The sequence below is a fragment of the Oculina patagonica genome, chromosome 4 (genome assembly GCF_052425735.1).
Source record: "Oculina patagonica isolate OP01 chromosome 4, crgOcupat, whole genome shotgun sequence".
NCBI classification, from domain to species: domain Eukaryota; kingdom Metazoa; phylum Cnidaria; class Anthozoa; order Scleractinia; family Oculinidae; genus Oculina; species Oculina patagonica.
The window spans coordinates 44,427,409-44,444,139 of NC_135761.1; the positions used below are offsets into that span (position 1 = coordinate 44,427,409).

At 38.5% G+C, this 16,731-nt stretch overlaps 1 pseudogene across 1 annotated transcript; it reads right to left on the reverse strand.

Moving 5' to 3' along the window:
• Positions 1-2,743: 2,743 nt before the first annotated feature.
• LOC144652676 (ATP-binding cassette sub-family C member 4-like) lies at positions 2,744-16,182 on the reverse strand (annotated as a pseudogene). Its single transcript, XR_013570587.1, has 9 exons — positions 15,937-16,182; positions 12,567-13,153; positions 11,904-12,283; positions 10,281-10,755; positions 8,940-10,243; positions 7,325-7,896; positions 6,667-6,803; positions 6,120-6,481; positions 2,744-5,601 (listed from the first exon to the last, which is right to left on the reverse strand). The product of XR_013570587.1 is annotated as an ATP-binding cassette sub-family C member 4-like (transcript).
• Between the last annotated feature and the right edge of the window lie 549 nt (positions 16,183-16,731).

Below are 16,731 nucleotides of genomic sequence, written 5' to 3' on the forward strand. Positions count from 1 at the left end.
TTTTTTTTGGACCGTCTCACTCCGGGTGGGAGCTAACTGTTTTATTCTAATTGAAGATTGAACCATAACATCGATCAGTTGTTTTTAATTGGAAGAAATATGTAGTCTCATTTTTTTCATGAATTTCGCACAAGGACTCTTCTACGGTTGTGGTAGAAAGCTATCACAAATGCTTCTTTCCGACTTACTTAGCTACACTCCTTAGGTTAGGTCCAGGGGGGGGGGTACTTCGGCTTGTAAATGACGGGGATGATCGAATGGAGGCAAAACTCAGAACCCCCAAAAAAATCCCTAGTTTTCCGACATTACCCAAAAAAATCCCTGAACCAAAAATAACCCCCAAAAAAAATCCCTCATACCCCTAAATTGTCAGGAGGTGTAACATAACACAAAGAACGCTCGTTTTGTTATTCATCATACCATAAAGACGCCAAGGCCGCGCCAAGGCACTTTAGTTCGTGATACCCAAAAAAATCCCCACTAAATCAAGAACCCAAAAAAATACTTGCCAAACAACCAAAAAAAAACCCGGAATCGAAAATTTCAAACCCAAAAACAATCCCATCATCCCCGTCATTAACAAGCCGGAGTACCCCCCCCCCCCCCCGGGAGGTTAGGGCTTCCAGACTTCGCTTTTCAGGCACCTCTGAATTGTTTTACGTAGCCACTTCTGTTTAGGACTGAACTCAGGTATTGTTCAATAAATGCTTCATATATGAAATAAGATACTTGGGAGATGCCTAAGCAATATCAGCCCACACACTAACACCCCCGGGTCAAAGCAAGGTGCTCGAGTTCGACATTCAAGATGGGTTAATGTTCCAGGCTAGTATTGAAATCCATGGAATAAGGCTTTTCTGCAATATACGTTATTTGCAAGGGAGATAATCATAGAATTCATAGAGATAATTTTAGAACACAGGCTTTTGTCATGACAGGTGCAGATCTTTGCCAAAATGCCCCTGTATTTCAATTAGGCGCCGGTCGAATGATGTCAGTAGAGTTGAAATAGCAAAGGTATCGGTGACGTCATCTGTTGCTGTTTATGTATCAACCAAAGATTTATTGGCTGTTGAAACAAAGAAATCTTGGCAATTTGAATAACAGAGCATTGTTTGTAAACAGACATCTTCCCTATAGTAATAGAAATGCAACCGCAGGAAAAAAGCATTTAGCTCTCAAAAACAGTTTTGAGCGCACTTTAAGGAATAAATTTACAAAACTAAATGTCCCACTGCTCTTTTTTGGCCTGTTTAGGACAACTACTTCTAGAAGACCTCAGAGAAAAAAAACACATTAATATTCATAAGTTCAGTTTTTACAGTATATAAATGTTCAGATGCGAGCCTTTCCATTCGAACTCCAGAATGTGTTACCAAAATTTTGCCTTACATCAAGAAGCATTCACTTTGTCTATGAGCTACAGGTTCTGCTATGCACACCGGGTTTTTTCTTCGCGTCCATTGTGCTCATTATTTGAGGTGCGTGATTAAATATTCAAATTGTAAGGTGCCAATAAACAAACCTGTACTTCCATAAAAGATGGCTTTCAGTGTCAAACCAACAGAAATGCTTCAGTTCATTGCTTAACCTTGTAATGCGCCTTATTTATAAAATGGCAGATGGTGTTTGTTCAGTAGTTCACGTGTTTAAGGTTGTTCATCTTTGTCGTGTCCTAACCCAGCAGGTATCTATCTATTGCAACGAAAATTCAAAGTGAAATCGCTCGATATTTCAGTCACGCTAACACCCTGATTCTTTATTATATATCCAGCACCTCTGATTCCAAATCAGACGTACATATAGAGAAATATATAATATATATATATATATATTAGTTTGAGAAGCAACAATTTGCAACAACAGCACTTTGCAACGATGTTTATGTAGCTTATGTCGTTATGACGTCTGGTTCTATTTCATTGTAATTGCAATGATCTATTAACAAACTGTTGTTCTCTGTCGTTTTGTTGCTGATTCAGACCTGGAGTTAGTTTTCACCGATATAACTCAATTGACAGCCATTAAACAGCATCAATTTGAAAATAGCACATGAAAGAAAACAAACGACAAACAGTAACATTATAACAGTATTATTGTGAAATATAACTCACCTTCTAAAAATGGTCCATTAACCAGGTGGTGGGTTCAAGATAAGACATAAAAACGTTACCCTGTTTTAAAATATTTAAAATGTTGTAAAAAATTCCTGTTTAAGTCCCAACGTTTCGGCTGACACTTCAGCCTTCATCGCGGGAAAGTGATTAAGTAATTTGCAAAGAGCGCGTTTTATATTACGGTATGCAAATTCGAGCTGATTAAGTTCCACGATTTTACGCACAAGTGCAAATTGGCGTAACCGACGCATTCTAGAAGCATGGATAATAAGTGGTATGCTTCTACCGTAAAAGGTTTAAATTTACCTTTGAGGGACAGAACTTTTAAGTTAAAATCAGGTAGAATTTGCATAGTATAAAACGTGCTCTTTGCAAATTACTTGATCACTTTCCCCTGATGAAGGCTGAAGTGTCAGCCGAAACGTTGGGACTTTAACCCTATTCAGACCGGGGGGGGGGGGGTTTGGGGCCCGTTTTTTTTTTTGGGAAGGGACCCCTTAACAGAAATTTTATAACGTGATATATTTTAAGCCAGAGTAATGTTTTTATTTCTTATCATAATTCACCTTTTCAGATAAGAAGTGAATAAGTAAAAAACAAATCCAAGTCGCTCAGTATTTTTAAAATTCCACATATAATGATAATGATACCTTTATTGGTCTATACCTGTATCTAGTTGCATCAAGTTTGCCTGCAAGGGAGTGCTGACGTCATCTTGCCACAATCATGTGCAAATCTAACTCTTTCTTATAACGCTAATTGTGTTAATTGACTTTTAATTAACATTTCAAATGTTTGGTTCAGTGGTTTACAAGAATGCCCCTGGTTGCGGATCATAGAGTACTGTAGCTCTGTTTCATGTGCTAAAGACAACGAGGCGCCGAGACATGACTGTTGTTGGTCGGTGTAAACTCCGCTCAACCGTTGCGGCAAACTTTAATATTAACTGCAGATGAATTAAGTACAGCAGGAGCGGTGTGAATAAGTTTTGTTCCGCGGTTTTTATTTATTTAAATAAATCAATTATGATAATTTAAATGCTTTCACATCTGAGCTTGGTCTATTCGAACGTAAACGTGAGTCACCTGTCGCCCAGAAAGACGCTTTGAGCACAATGTTAAACAAACTGTGAAATATTGGAATATAAATCTGCGAGATACTTTTTTCAGTTCTTCTGATGCTATTGTGCACGGATCTCGTTCGTCGTTTTTTTTTTTGTTGCTTATGAGAATTCGTATAACAATTTCACGTTCACCTTTGTTTTAAATATCTTGCAGGGACCGCGCAGAGGGAGGGGCTAAGGGGGCTTTAGCACCCCCCCCCCCAACTGTTTTACAGATACATTAAAAAATTAAAATGAATAAAGAAAAAAGCGAAAAATACTGAAAATATTTCATTGCTGGACGCCGTGTTATCGATTTAGTTTTTTAAAGGATGAAAGTAACAGCAGTTACTATTACTAAAGTAGACTCGCCATAAACTAAGATACATAAAAACTAGTATAAATGTCGACAACTGTTTTAACATTTTTCAGTTACTGATCACTTTCGATCCGAAAAAATGTATTTACTTATAAGACGATACATTTTTTCAGTTCAGTTGCTTTACAAAGTTATATTTTTCAAGAATGAAGAAACACTTCAGTTACCAGTACTCCAACATGGCGGCGAGAAAAGTTCGCTGTGTCTAAATATAAGGTTTAAAGGGTCAGTGACTAGTTTTATCGAATGTTTTGGGGAGCAACGTTGCTTTATTGTAATACTTTGCCGCTTTAACTTTTACAACAAAATTTTAAGCGCTGAACTATTATTTGTTAATTTCAAATGCGTTTACCGGTATCTAAAAGAATTAAAATCAAAATTTTCGCGGGGGCGCATGCCCCGGACCCCGCCAGTTGGCTCACGCATAGGCGTTCACACTTGAGCCCCTCATTCAAATTCTTCCTGCGCGGTCCCTGTCTTGTTTTATCTTGTTATTCAGACTTATTTCTCTTCCGAAGAAGGTGGGTAACTTTTCAAGGAAAGATACTTTGGAATTACAATAACTGAGAAACAATTATCAGCTCCGCCAAGCGATGCCTTGAATGAAAAACTTCAACTTGATACAATTCACACATCCAAAAATATGATACGCGGTTCCAGATTGGACGTATCATTTTTCTAAAACGTGAAAAAGCGAAACGAGCCATTTGATTGGTTTACAGCGGTTTGCGAACGAAAATTTACTTTGCGGCCTTCTAGTGTGTGAATTGTAATATTTATATAACAACTAATGTTATTGGGAGGCGCGGTGGCCTCAGTTAGCGCGCTGGACTCCGGATCGAGCGGTCCGGGTTCGAGCCTTGGTAGAGGTCATTGTGTTGTGTTCTTGGGCACAAAATTTTACTCTCATAGTGTCTCCCGCCATCCAGGTGTATAGATGGGTACCGGGGAATTTACTGCTGGGGGTAACCCTGCGATGGACTAGCATCCCATCCAGCGGGGAGTAAAAATACTCCAAGTCACTTCATGCTACGGAAACCGGGATAAGCTCTGGCCTGATGGACTTTACCTTTAACTAAAGTTATTACACCATTCATTTGTCGAGGTTCCTGTTACCATCTCTATCGTACTTTGCCTGGAACCATTATGCTTAAGAAAATTTCGATAAAGGTGGTAAAGTATAAAGGAATTGCCATTAAATACTGATTACATGTTATTCTCCATTTCTCACTAACCATCTGAGGTTTTTTCGTCTCTAAGTTTTTTTTACGTGCTAATACACTTCGCTCAAACGAACGCAAATTATTTTACCCTAAAATACCCGTAAACAATCAGAGCGCGATCTACTTCTTAGCAACCCAGTGATATGTGTTTCCTGCTAGCAACAAGCTTTCTATAGCGTTGGAAATGCACCAGGATATAGTACCCGTTAAAATATTATGCCGTTTTCAATGTTTTACACTTTGGTTCTGGCTTTTCACCATTTCAGCAAAGAGTCCACCTTTTCCTATCAACACTTGAGGTTTGTCAAACTCAACCACTCGTCCGCCATCAAGAACCAGCACCTTATCATAATCCATAATGGTGTTCAGTCGATGAGCAATGGTCAGCACTGTGGAGTCTTTAAACTTGTCACGAATGACGTCCTGGATCAGACGATCAGTCTTAAAATCCACATTAGCAGTAGCCTCGTCCATGATGATGATCTTGTTCTTCTGGATCAGTGCACGAGCCAAGCACACCAACTGCCTCTCGCCAACGCTTAAGTTTGCTCCGGACTCTTTCAACTGGAATTCGAGCTGTCCTGGTAGATCTTCCACAAGGGTCTTCAACTGCACCTCCTCCAGAGCGGTCCAAAGGTCTTGATCGTTATATTGCGAGAATGGATCCATGTTCCTTTTCAAGGTACCTCCAAATAGCACCGGATCCTGAGTTATAACGGCCATGGACCTGCGGGCTTCTTGAAGATCGATGGATGAAATATCAACACCATCGATAAACACCTAAAAAAAGTAAGCGTAGTTCAATCTACTTCAACACGGAAAATTAATTAAAGTGATTTGCGGAATCGCGTCTTTGTTTTCTTGGAAAGTGTTTAAACTAAGAAAAACATCTTGATAAAAAGTCCTCGTTATTTTTGTCTTCTTTAAAGAAGACAAGAAAAATATTTATTAAAACACTTTTCATTTGCGCTTCCAATGTTGATATTTTGTTTACCTTATCTTGCACTCAGAAAGGAGAAGTAGCAGCATGTCTTTCTTTCTCCATAATGTCCTTAATGATGGGTGACAATGAGAGTTCTCCAATTTTACCAATTTATTATTCTAGAATCCATTTAATAAGATTATGATAACGTTTGATACTGTCCCTTAAGGTCTTTTGAGCACAAATGATAATTGACAAAAGTGGTAAAATATAGACCGTGTGCCTAAAGCAATGGAAACAGCGTCGTGTTTCTCTGTGTTTAAACAAATTATTTTATTGTTGTGTAATCCACAACTTCTAAATCTTACTCACTCACCTTTCCCAATGGTTCTGGCATACGGAACAAAGCGGATACCAGAGAGGATTTTCCAGCGCCGGTGCGACCCACAACTCCAACCTTCTCTTTACTAGAAACGCAAAGGTTGATATCCTTTAAGATACGAGGTCCGCCTTCAAAGTAAACCAAAGAAAGATCATTTATGGCTAAGCTCCCTTCATTGGGCCAGGGCTCTGGAGGGCGAGTTTCAGTGTTGTAGCCAGGCTCAGAACCTATTTGAGTATACGTCATGACACGTTCAACTGATGTCATCAGGTTTTCCACTTCTGAGGCCATTCGTACGCCATATTGAGTCACGTCTAATGTTTGTAGAGCATAGGTAAGAGCGAGTCCAGCAAACGCTGAGGAAAGTGAGAGAAGGCTTTTTAACTTAAGAGGCATGCTTTCAACTTTACATTGCACCAGAAACTCACATAAGGGGTTGAAACATGAAACACGTGTTCACAGCGTTTGAACATTTAGATTTGCCAAGTATGTTCAAGATCCTTTGGTCAATAAAGAGCATTTATAAAGGTGCTACACTCACCAGGATTTTCTGTAAACACAATACCAGCCACAGCGACAATCGTAATGAACACAGCAGAGAGGAGATCCAGTCGAAGACTCAACCAGCGATTGCATGACAACACCATAAAGAAAGCTTGCGTGTTTTCGTCCTGATAACTAAAAATACGTGTAATTGGAACACAACCGTTAACCGAAGTTAAGCATGCTAGGCTATGACATGTTTATTTATAAACGTCAACTGGAAATAGGAACGTCTACTAAAAATACTAAAATGGCAGCCAAGATTAATGATAAAATATGTAAAATGTTTGACGCTGGTTTTTATAAAAAAGGTTAAAACAAAGGTTTTTTTTTAAAAAAAAAGTTCTCAAAGGACTTTTGACCTCAAAGCTTAGATCTTCATCGGGTTAGACTGATCATCTAAACCGATGAATACCTGAGCTTTTAGAACGAAACGTGCATGTTTTAAGTAACCATTCTACTAGTAAGGACAGAGGACCTAAAACAGGCGGCAAAACCGTATAAAAGAAATTGTGGGGCCGGAATAGCGAACACTTTGTGGTATCAAATGGTCCGTTTAGCAATAAAGGGGTAAAAGGACACCTTTCCATTCTAAGAAGTAAATGTATACAGCCTTTAAATGTTAGGGTTTTGACCGCTGTGAAATTATGACTAACCTATACAGTCTGTCCAGGAAAGTCTTGTTCATGTTTGAAGTGTGCACTATTTCAAGTCCGTTTGCTGTTTCCGTGATGTGTGAGTACACAGGGCTGCATTTGATGGCTTCGATTCTCTTTAGCTCTCTAGAGGACTTCAGGTAGTGGCGCGCATAGTAAATAAAGTATTCCAACGATTGGAAGAAGAGCCAAGAAAAGCCAGTAGTTTGTTGAAGCGGGCACCAACATGGCACAGAGCGAGAAGAGGCAAAATATTTCAGCTTGTAGGAACAGCGTAGGCAATACGTCATCCATGCAACCAACATCTTTGGAAAACCGATTCAGGATACGCCCAGCTGGGTTTGTGTCGAAAAACAACACTGGAGCTTTAATAGTCGATACAGTCATTTTGTTGTGAAGATTTTCAGCCGCTCTCAGTAGGAGGTAGTAAAAGAAGAAAGACGAAGCTGCCATGACAATAATGGACACCGCCACAAGACAGGCGTGAATGACTTGGGTCTCAGGTGCTTGTTGCTGGTCATGTGACATCTCTGCCATTCTGGCCAACCACCAGTTTGGAGCTAGGAGACAAACTGAGACAATTTTTAAATTAATTAGTCGATTTTTCATTAAAAGTGCTTTAGATGGATGTAGATAGGACATTTTACTGACAGAGGGATAAGAATTTTTTTCCGCACTCTACTTAGCACGATATTAATGAATTTAGTGAGGGCACCGTTGTCATTCGCTTATTTTGATTTATGTTTGTGTTTTTATTACCATAAGTTCCTCATTTTCACTGCTTGGCAAAACTTGTGGAAATCCCACGGATTGATTTAACAACGTATTGTTATGGTTTAGCAACGTCTTGCTGCGTGTCTGTAAAAAAAGGTTTAGTCTGTGTCCGAGCAAAGTGGCCCATACAGCCTGTCTGTAGTACGCATGCATATTTAGTACCAAAATTCAGAATGGACCAATTAAAACTATCTACTGTCCTGACAACATACGACATCAAGTAACTGTCTTGTTAAAAATTCGAATTAATAAGTTGACACTGGCTAAAAATATTGTTTTTGGACGTTTCGGCCACTACTGTTGCCTTCTTCAGCAAGATAAAAATGCAAATGTTTAACGGCGTCCTGTTAAAATATGTAACGAATGTGTGATATAAAAACTAAATGAATTTTCCGAGTGCAACAAAATTTTAACAGGGCGCCGTTAAACATTTGCATTTTTATCTTGCTGAAGAAGGCAACAGTAGTGGCCGAAACGCCAAAAAACAATATTTTTAGCCAGTGTCAACTTATTAATTCGAATTTTAAACATGCCTAACTACAACCCGAACATTTTTAACTGTCTTGTTATACATCATAAACGCTTTAGCAAAAAATTGCAATCCCTTGGTTTGGCTATCTTTTGCTACTTTCACTCCAGAATAGAAAAGGCTATCAATCAACATACGTAAAAAAAAAAACATACGCTTCGGTGGCACTTCGGTCTCTTTTAGTCTCGTCATATGGGTATGTTTTGCTCCACTGCATTTCAAAAAAATACGAACCATAGTGCAACTTAATTTTCTTCATCAAAGCAAAAATCGGACCATGCGGTACATTTGTATGTTAGCAATACGTTTTACCTTGTGCCAATATTAACGCAACTGCAAGGAACATCACTAAAGGAACAGGAAGTCCTTCCTTTAAATAATCCCAATAGAGACGCCAAGTGACTGTGCCGGTCTGCTTATTTTCCTCTTCTTCCTTTAGGTCAGCGACTGGTCGTGGATTATCCTCGTTCACAGACGTGTTTGGTGCTGCCGTGGCGCTACCAATTTGCAGAACTAAGTCTTGTTTTACATTGTCACTGCTACTGTACGCATCCTCCCGTATTGCAGGCAATTCCAAATCATCTACAAAAGCCATGTTATCTTTACATTTAAGTCCGGTTTCATTAACAAATGAAATAGCTGAAATTGAAGGTCTGCGAAAGGCCTTCGTTGTGATATTCTTATTATTGAACTCGCAAAGACTAACGCTACGTAAACGCTTAGGAGGCACATTTCCAGTCACGGATTGGACCACAAAATCATCTTGCTGGTTACGAAGGGAAATTGACGTGAGAGATCGAGGTCTGTCCATTACTTTTATGATGGCTCCTGTTGCACTGAACTCGTAGAGACTAGCCTTTCTTGCACGTCCGGGGTCAGGACCATTCTTCGAAACCAGAAAACACGCCGTTTTCTGTAAGCTCCGCATATCCTCCCTGATAAACGATTGAACCGTCTTCCATCACAACAATGTGATCCACATCTTTCAAATACTGCAACTGGTGGGTTACCAGCAAACGAATACTACCAGATAAATGACCCACTATACAGCCATTGAATAGCTTTCTTCCTACTTTTGTATCTACTGCACTCAGTGGATCATCTAGCAGGTAAATATCAGCATCTGAATACACTGCACGAGCTAAACCCACACGTGCTTTTTGACCTCCACTGAGGGTCACTCCACGCTGCCCGATCTCTGTGAGGTCGCCACTGGTGAGGTCTGCCAAGTCTTTAGTCAAACCGCAGACTTCAACAACATGTCGGAACTTCTCCTTGTTAAATGGTAAACCAAACAAAATGTTTTCTCTTATTGTGCCAGAAAATACCCAGGGTATTTGGGGAACGTAGGCCACTTTTCCTTGATACGATATTGTCCCTTCATGCAAAGGCAGTTCTCCAATAATAGCTGTTAACAGAGAAGATTTCCCGCTGCCTACTTCTCCTGTTATTACCAACATATCACCACTGGAGGCATCTAAAGTTATCTCACTCAAAGTGTTAGTGACATTTTCTTGATTCCACCGACACGACATATCAGAAATTCGTAGATGAGGCTCTTTTGAGCTCGAGCCACTAACTTGAGGGCTAGTAATCAATCCGGTAGTATTCCTGATCTGGGAATTCCTCCAATGGCAACTCATTGATTGTGGCTGAGAAAACAATTGAAGTCTCACTGGAAGTGAATGTTTGTGAATTGCCGCACGCAGGGTCGTTTCGTTTTCTGTAATTAGTCAAGTGGGCAGGCGTTCGTTTCTTCTTTCCCATACTTTGAACAATGAGGTTATCTTTAAGATTTACCTGGCTTGGTGAGAGATGAGTTTGTGTGCTGGACTCCTCTGCTGCCTCAAACTTTGACACATCGTTATAAAGAAAAACCTGAACTCTATCAAGTGCCACCTTGCTATCTGCTACCACTTGCATGGACATACTTAAGCTGTAACAAAATGTATTCCTTAGAGCCATTAAGCCTAGAAGAACTGTAAATATGTCAAAAGATGACAGGTATGTCCCTGTTGAAACCAGTGTTGTTACTGAAATCAGGGCGGCGATGGGAAGCGTTGTGACGAACAAAACAACTGCCATGGAAACAATGAGACCTTTAAGACGAATTATTGACATCTCCTTCCTGTTAGAAAGGTAAACGACAAAGAAACATGGTTGATAAACTAACTACTGCAAAGTTGTGAAAGTAAATACCCTTGCTAGTTGGAATTTAGCAGCCTGTTTCCATCGTTACCTTGGGTGGGTCACATCGTTTGAGAGTTACTACTTATTTTTTTTTTTTTTTTTTTTTTTTTTTCGGGTAGCTAAATCAAGTACCATACGTGGGAAAGCTCATCCTCAGTAAAATATACATCTGTCGATGGGGTCTGCTGCGCAAGGAAGCAGATAAAATTAAAACGACAAAACTTGTTGAAAGGAGTTTATATTACGCCAGAACATGCAGTTGTCTCATGTTGGCTCACCTAAAGCAAACATCAAAGCAGTTTCGTACAGCTTCATTTGCTGTTGCCGCTATTTCCGCTGTTAATTTCTTTACAAGAAGTGAAGTTCAGGGGTCTTTACTTTCGGAACATTTTGGTAGTAGTTGAAAGCGAAACATCAAGCCAGTCTGCTCGTGATATTGCTTGACGAGACAAATTGCACGTCTTAAACAGATATTTTTAGACCCTTTAGAAAAGTGGCCCGGCCGAAATTAGGAGTCTTGGTCTTTAAAGTTTGAGATAAGTGCTTTACCAGCTGAGCTAACAAAATGAAAGTAACAAATTATTATCATTACTACAGTAGAACAACGGTAACTCGAACTCGGATAATTCGAACACCCCTGCTAACTCGAACTAACTTCTATTTCCCTTGGATTTGACCCCACTTTTCAGTCATTTTTACTCGGTTAACTCGATCTCGGATTACTCGAAAACCCCGCTAGCTAGATCTAAATTTCGTTCCCCTTGATCAAAATGTGGGTCAAATTTACCCCGATAACTCGAATTCTGGTTCTTGCAACTCGCCACGGATGCCCATTGATAAGAGCAATGAGCAGTTCACGTATTTGACAGCCATTTCCCACTCTTCATCATAAGAATGTATAACCGTGTTGGAGTTTCTGACGAGATGTTAAATTTGGACTGTACTGTATACTGAAGTGCTGAAAAATCAGTAATCTATAAATTATTAACATGGCAAATTGAATATTCAATCGAAACCCCGTTAACTCGAACTAGAGGTTCTCGTTACCATTCAGAGTTCGAGTTAACGGGGTTCTTCTGTAGTTACCTGCGAAGCGAACACACAACATCCCTGAAATTCCACTCCCAAGCGTACATCTTCACCGCCCGTATTCCAGAGACGATTTCATTCATCACCACCAACCGTTCATCTGTAAAACCGGCTGCTTTCTCTCCGAGTTTGGCAGCCTTTCTTGCCATTAAAATTTGAAAGGCGACTAAAAAGAAATAAAAAGCAGCACCGACCAGAGCCTCCCAGCCAATCAAGTACCACAGGATCACCAAGGTGATTGTGATTTCCAGTGGAGCGGATAACACCATACCCAGCTGGTTCAAGGACTTTTCGATTTTTTGTGCGTCATTCGAGATCAGGTTTATAGTATTTCCAGACAACGTCGCCTCCAGGCCGTGACGATTTAGAGAGAGAACCTAGAAGGATAAAGAATAAAGTAATCCACACAGTCGATCCTAAGGTTTCCTTTTTCAGCTTTCTTTCAGGGCTAAAAAATTTTCAGCTTTTTCACCTTTCCTTTAGAGTCGCGGTTTGAAATTTATCTTCAATTAAAACAATAATGAGTAAAAGGGGAGCCTTGTTTTTTTTTTTTTTTTGGTTTTTCGTTTTTTTTTTTTAAATAACAAAAAAAAAAAAAACCATTTTAATTTAAAAAATCCCGCCCGGCCGCCCATTTCCCTTACCTTATGGTATGCTTACCTTCTTATAAACGAGACCTATTAACGCCACTTTCAGTTTCAATCCCCAGAGTTCGGTAAAGTAGTCAAAGTGCTGTGTCGATGCAGCTTTAATCATGCTTGTTATTCCTAAAACAGCCGCGTAGACGAGCGCAACCTTCATGTCCATATTTGGCCCATCGTTTAACGTCTTCAATAATAGCCAGAGACAAAGAGGCAGGAAAACGAAACTCAAAGATTGAAACATTTGTAAAATGATGATCACAAGACGCGATTTCCAGAGAATTAGTTTGGCCATTGCTTTCCATAAACGCGGTTTCCTATTTTTCGATTGACTGCTTTTCAATTCATCGAGCCAAACTTTTTCCGCTCTCTCTACCAACATCTCAGCCTTGTAATTTTCAAGAAGTGGAAAGAGATCCCTGTCAGTAAGCGGTTGCTTTTTGCCCATCTTCAATACGTCATTCATCCACCAGAGGAACAAAACTGACAGCGCATTTGCGCCATCTCTTGGATTTTTGCTCCCTGAAGTGTTCTGCATGATGCTCTCCAAAGTGTAGGCTGATTCTGTTCGAGATAAGGCTTTTTTCAGACTTGGACGACAACAACCTATCAAACCAAAACATTAAGGACAGCACTGTATTAAAATATTGTGTATACACTCCACAAGGTGATAGGCAACCGCTTCACAAACATTACTGAAATTTTGATTTCATTTGCAGTTGCAATCTTCCACTTAAGATTGAAAGTAATTTTTTTCTAAAATTCAAAGTAACTTGATTAATCAAGTAAATGATATCTGGTAGATTGGAAGATTGGCGGGAGACTGACACCCATGCTTGCATGGCCAATGCTTGACATTGCTGTAGCCGAATCAGATCTTCTAACCACCATTTGATAATCGTATTTCATTTGTAGAGGCCGAATAACAAAATGTTTTGTGAAACATTTGAGAAGAAAAATAAGCGATAGGAAAATAGAACGACGTTTCGATGACGCCATGTCATCATAATCAAGTTAAAATTATAATACGGAGTTCATGCTTATATAGTGATCTAGGGTGTGATAATATATTAGCATATTAAGATTTTAAATAAACAGTTTAGCACAACAACAACAACAACAACAACAACAACAAGCAACAACAACAACAAAGTTTATTTGAACTGTAAAATTACAAAGAAATGTTTAAACAATAAATAAATTAAAAATACATACAGTTGCTGGTCACCCAAAATAACTAAAAAGCTAAACTAGTTGGGTGACAACCATTTATTAATTTAAAATAAATACAACGTCAGAAAAGAGGCACTTTACATTTTATAATTTTACACAATTAATTAAGGTGGTAGATTACAGAACAAATAATTCTTAAACACGTATGTACAACAACAACAACAGAAAAAGAAATAGCAAAAAGAACAAGGGAAAAAATGTGAAAAATGGCAGAAATACCAAAATTAAATTATTAGTAGAAAAAATTAATAGAAATTAATGAAATGCAATGATAATTCTCTTTTAAATGAATAAGGAGATAGAATCTTAAATCTCTCATCAATTTCATTCCATAATATAGGTCCGTTGTATCTTATATTGAATTTGCCATAGTTAGTTCGAATTTTTGGAACATAAAAAGTGACCTAGATGCAAAGCGTGTGTTAACATTATGCTTATCAGAAGTTTTAATAAAAAAGTAGTCAAAAACCTTAGGTAATTTGTCATGGAAGAATTGGTGCATGAAGTAAAGGGTTTGAAGTTTGATATGATCAGTTGAAGTTTTAGAAGTTTGAGTTGAGAAAACAAAGGACTAGTATGGGCATCAAAATCAGAAAAGGTAATTAGACGGATTGCTTTCTTTTGCATTCTTTCAAGTGGTTTAATTAGCACGCACATAATCTGATTGCGTGTTAAGTTTCGGCTTTATGTTTCTAATAAAGAGCATTTCGTAATCGCCATTCTTTTTAGTTTTTAGGGTTGCGCCCCGCATGGGTACTATTTTCCCGTTCGCGCAATTCCTTTTTGGTCCTTTTCGTTTTCTTCTTTATTTGTAAATTTAAATTTTAAGACCAATAAAGTTGATAGACTTCGTGCGGCATTTCTTTCTGTTTTAAAGAAATGCCACACGAAGTTGGACTGTTTAATTTACGAAATGCTCTTTATTAGAAACATAAAGCCGAAACTTAACACGCAATCAGATTCTGTGCGTGCTAAACTGTTTATTTAAAATCTTCATATGCTAATATATTATCACAATCACTATATAAGCATGAACTCCGTATTATAATTTTAACTTGATAATGATGACATGGCGTCATCGAAACGTCGTTCTATTTTCCTATCGCCTATTTTCTTCTCATTTGTAGAGGCGCATGTTATACAGATATGGAGAAACTGGTTAAATTTTCTCATGCTTAACCATTCTAAATTCTGACTCGTCCCCAGTCGTCTCTTATGCGAAAAGTGCACGACGCGATCTCATGATTCCCTCCTAGACTCACAACGGACCCAAAAGACGACTGGGACGAGTCAGTTCTTAATTCATAAAGGGAAGAGTTTCAAACGAAGACAATAAAATAAGTTTTCGAACGATGTACTGCAGTAGTTCTTGTGTCATATGATCGGCTTTGACCTTTGCTTCCTCCATTTAAATCAAGGTTCCGTTCAATATTATTAAATCTGCAGCCCTCTGGTACATGTGTATAGTTCAACCTAAAACGATGCGTAGTTCAATGATTTGCATATTAATTTAACGAAGCTGTATCCAGACAAAAGCAAGCCTTAAACGCTTCAAACTTCAAGCATTGTATCTTTTAATTATGGCAACATTTCTGCCATTGATAATCTTAGAGGGGTTTTGTTCATTGGAATGTTTTGTAAAGAACATTTTGCATAGGAATGCAAATGGTCACGAAAATGCCACGATTTATATTTGTGTCGCTTTCTTATCTTGTAAAATATGATGATGTTAAGTTAGCCTTCCACTGCCGCATTTCACATTCAATTCTATCTGCAGAGGAAAGCGGGTGATACATTCTATATTTTATTACTGATATTTCGTTAAACGCCTGTTATCCGATAGAGCGACATAGAAATTCAGCTAATAACCTTGTATGCGTGGCAACCTGAGATAAAACAATGCTATAGTACTGAATCAACTTGAAGTTATTTTACTTAAGTAAACTAGACTAATTTGTGTAAATCATGAACAACTGTGCTCTGGGTGCCAGATATTTTATTTTTTTTCGTCCATGAGGAGTGGTGGACCCGCGAAGCGGCTTCGCGTATCAAATATCATAACACATAAAACGCGTAAAACCCTGCGGCACCCAGGGTAGAATAAATGCAACTTAACATGAAGACTAATCCAAAATACAATCTAATAGAAACCTTACCTTCTGTAGCGATCGAGGACGAAACGAAAACTTCCATTCACTAAACATAATAAAATGTGAGCAACTTTGAAAAGATGCAGGAAAGAATGGCGTTTTTGCCAAAATTTACTGGATGACTGAGTTCAACAGCAGACTGTTGAAGTGTTGAAAAAGAAGCAAACTAAATGCGTGATCATACCTCTTTTCTACCATTGCTCGGCTGGCTTGCTGTTATGATAACAACAATTGAATCGCCTGGGAGTTAAAACGGTTTTGTTTGTTGGATTTAGTGCTTTGCTAAAGAACCTCCATTACGGGTCAAAATGTATTATGATTCACAGAGTAGCAAAGTAAAGCCGCCCTTTATCTTGTAGAGCTTTGTAATATAATTATTCCTGAGAGTTATGGTTATAAATAGAATTTTGCACGCCGAGTGATTGGCACATCGAATTCGACTCTTCTCGCTCACTTCAAAATTATTAACGGTCAATTTGAACAGTTTTTAAAGGAGCAATTTCACAGTATAATTTTGTTAAGTCATTTTCTGATTCCTTTAAAATTGAAGGAAACCTCAAAATAATAGTTGTCTAACATAGGAAAAACAAAGGAGTAATAAAAAGACGAAAATAACCAAGAATGGTTTCGACTGATAAAGGTTAAGACAAATTTCGAACGACAAATTTGAAAAACTTTGCCATTATTTTTTCAAAATGTGTTGTCCGTGACGTAGCTCATTCTCGTACTAACAAACGAAACACTATTCTTACAATCTTCATCCTCCTTGCGCCTGTGTATGTGCTTACGAAATTCCAGTGC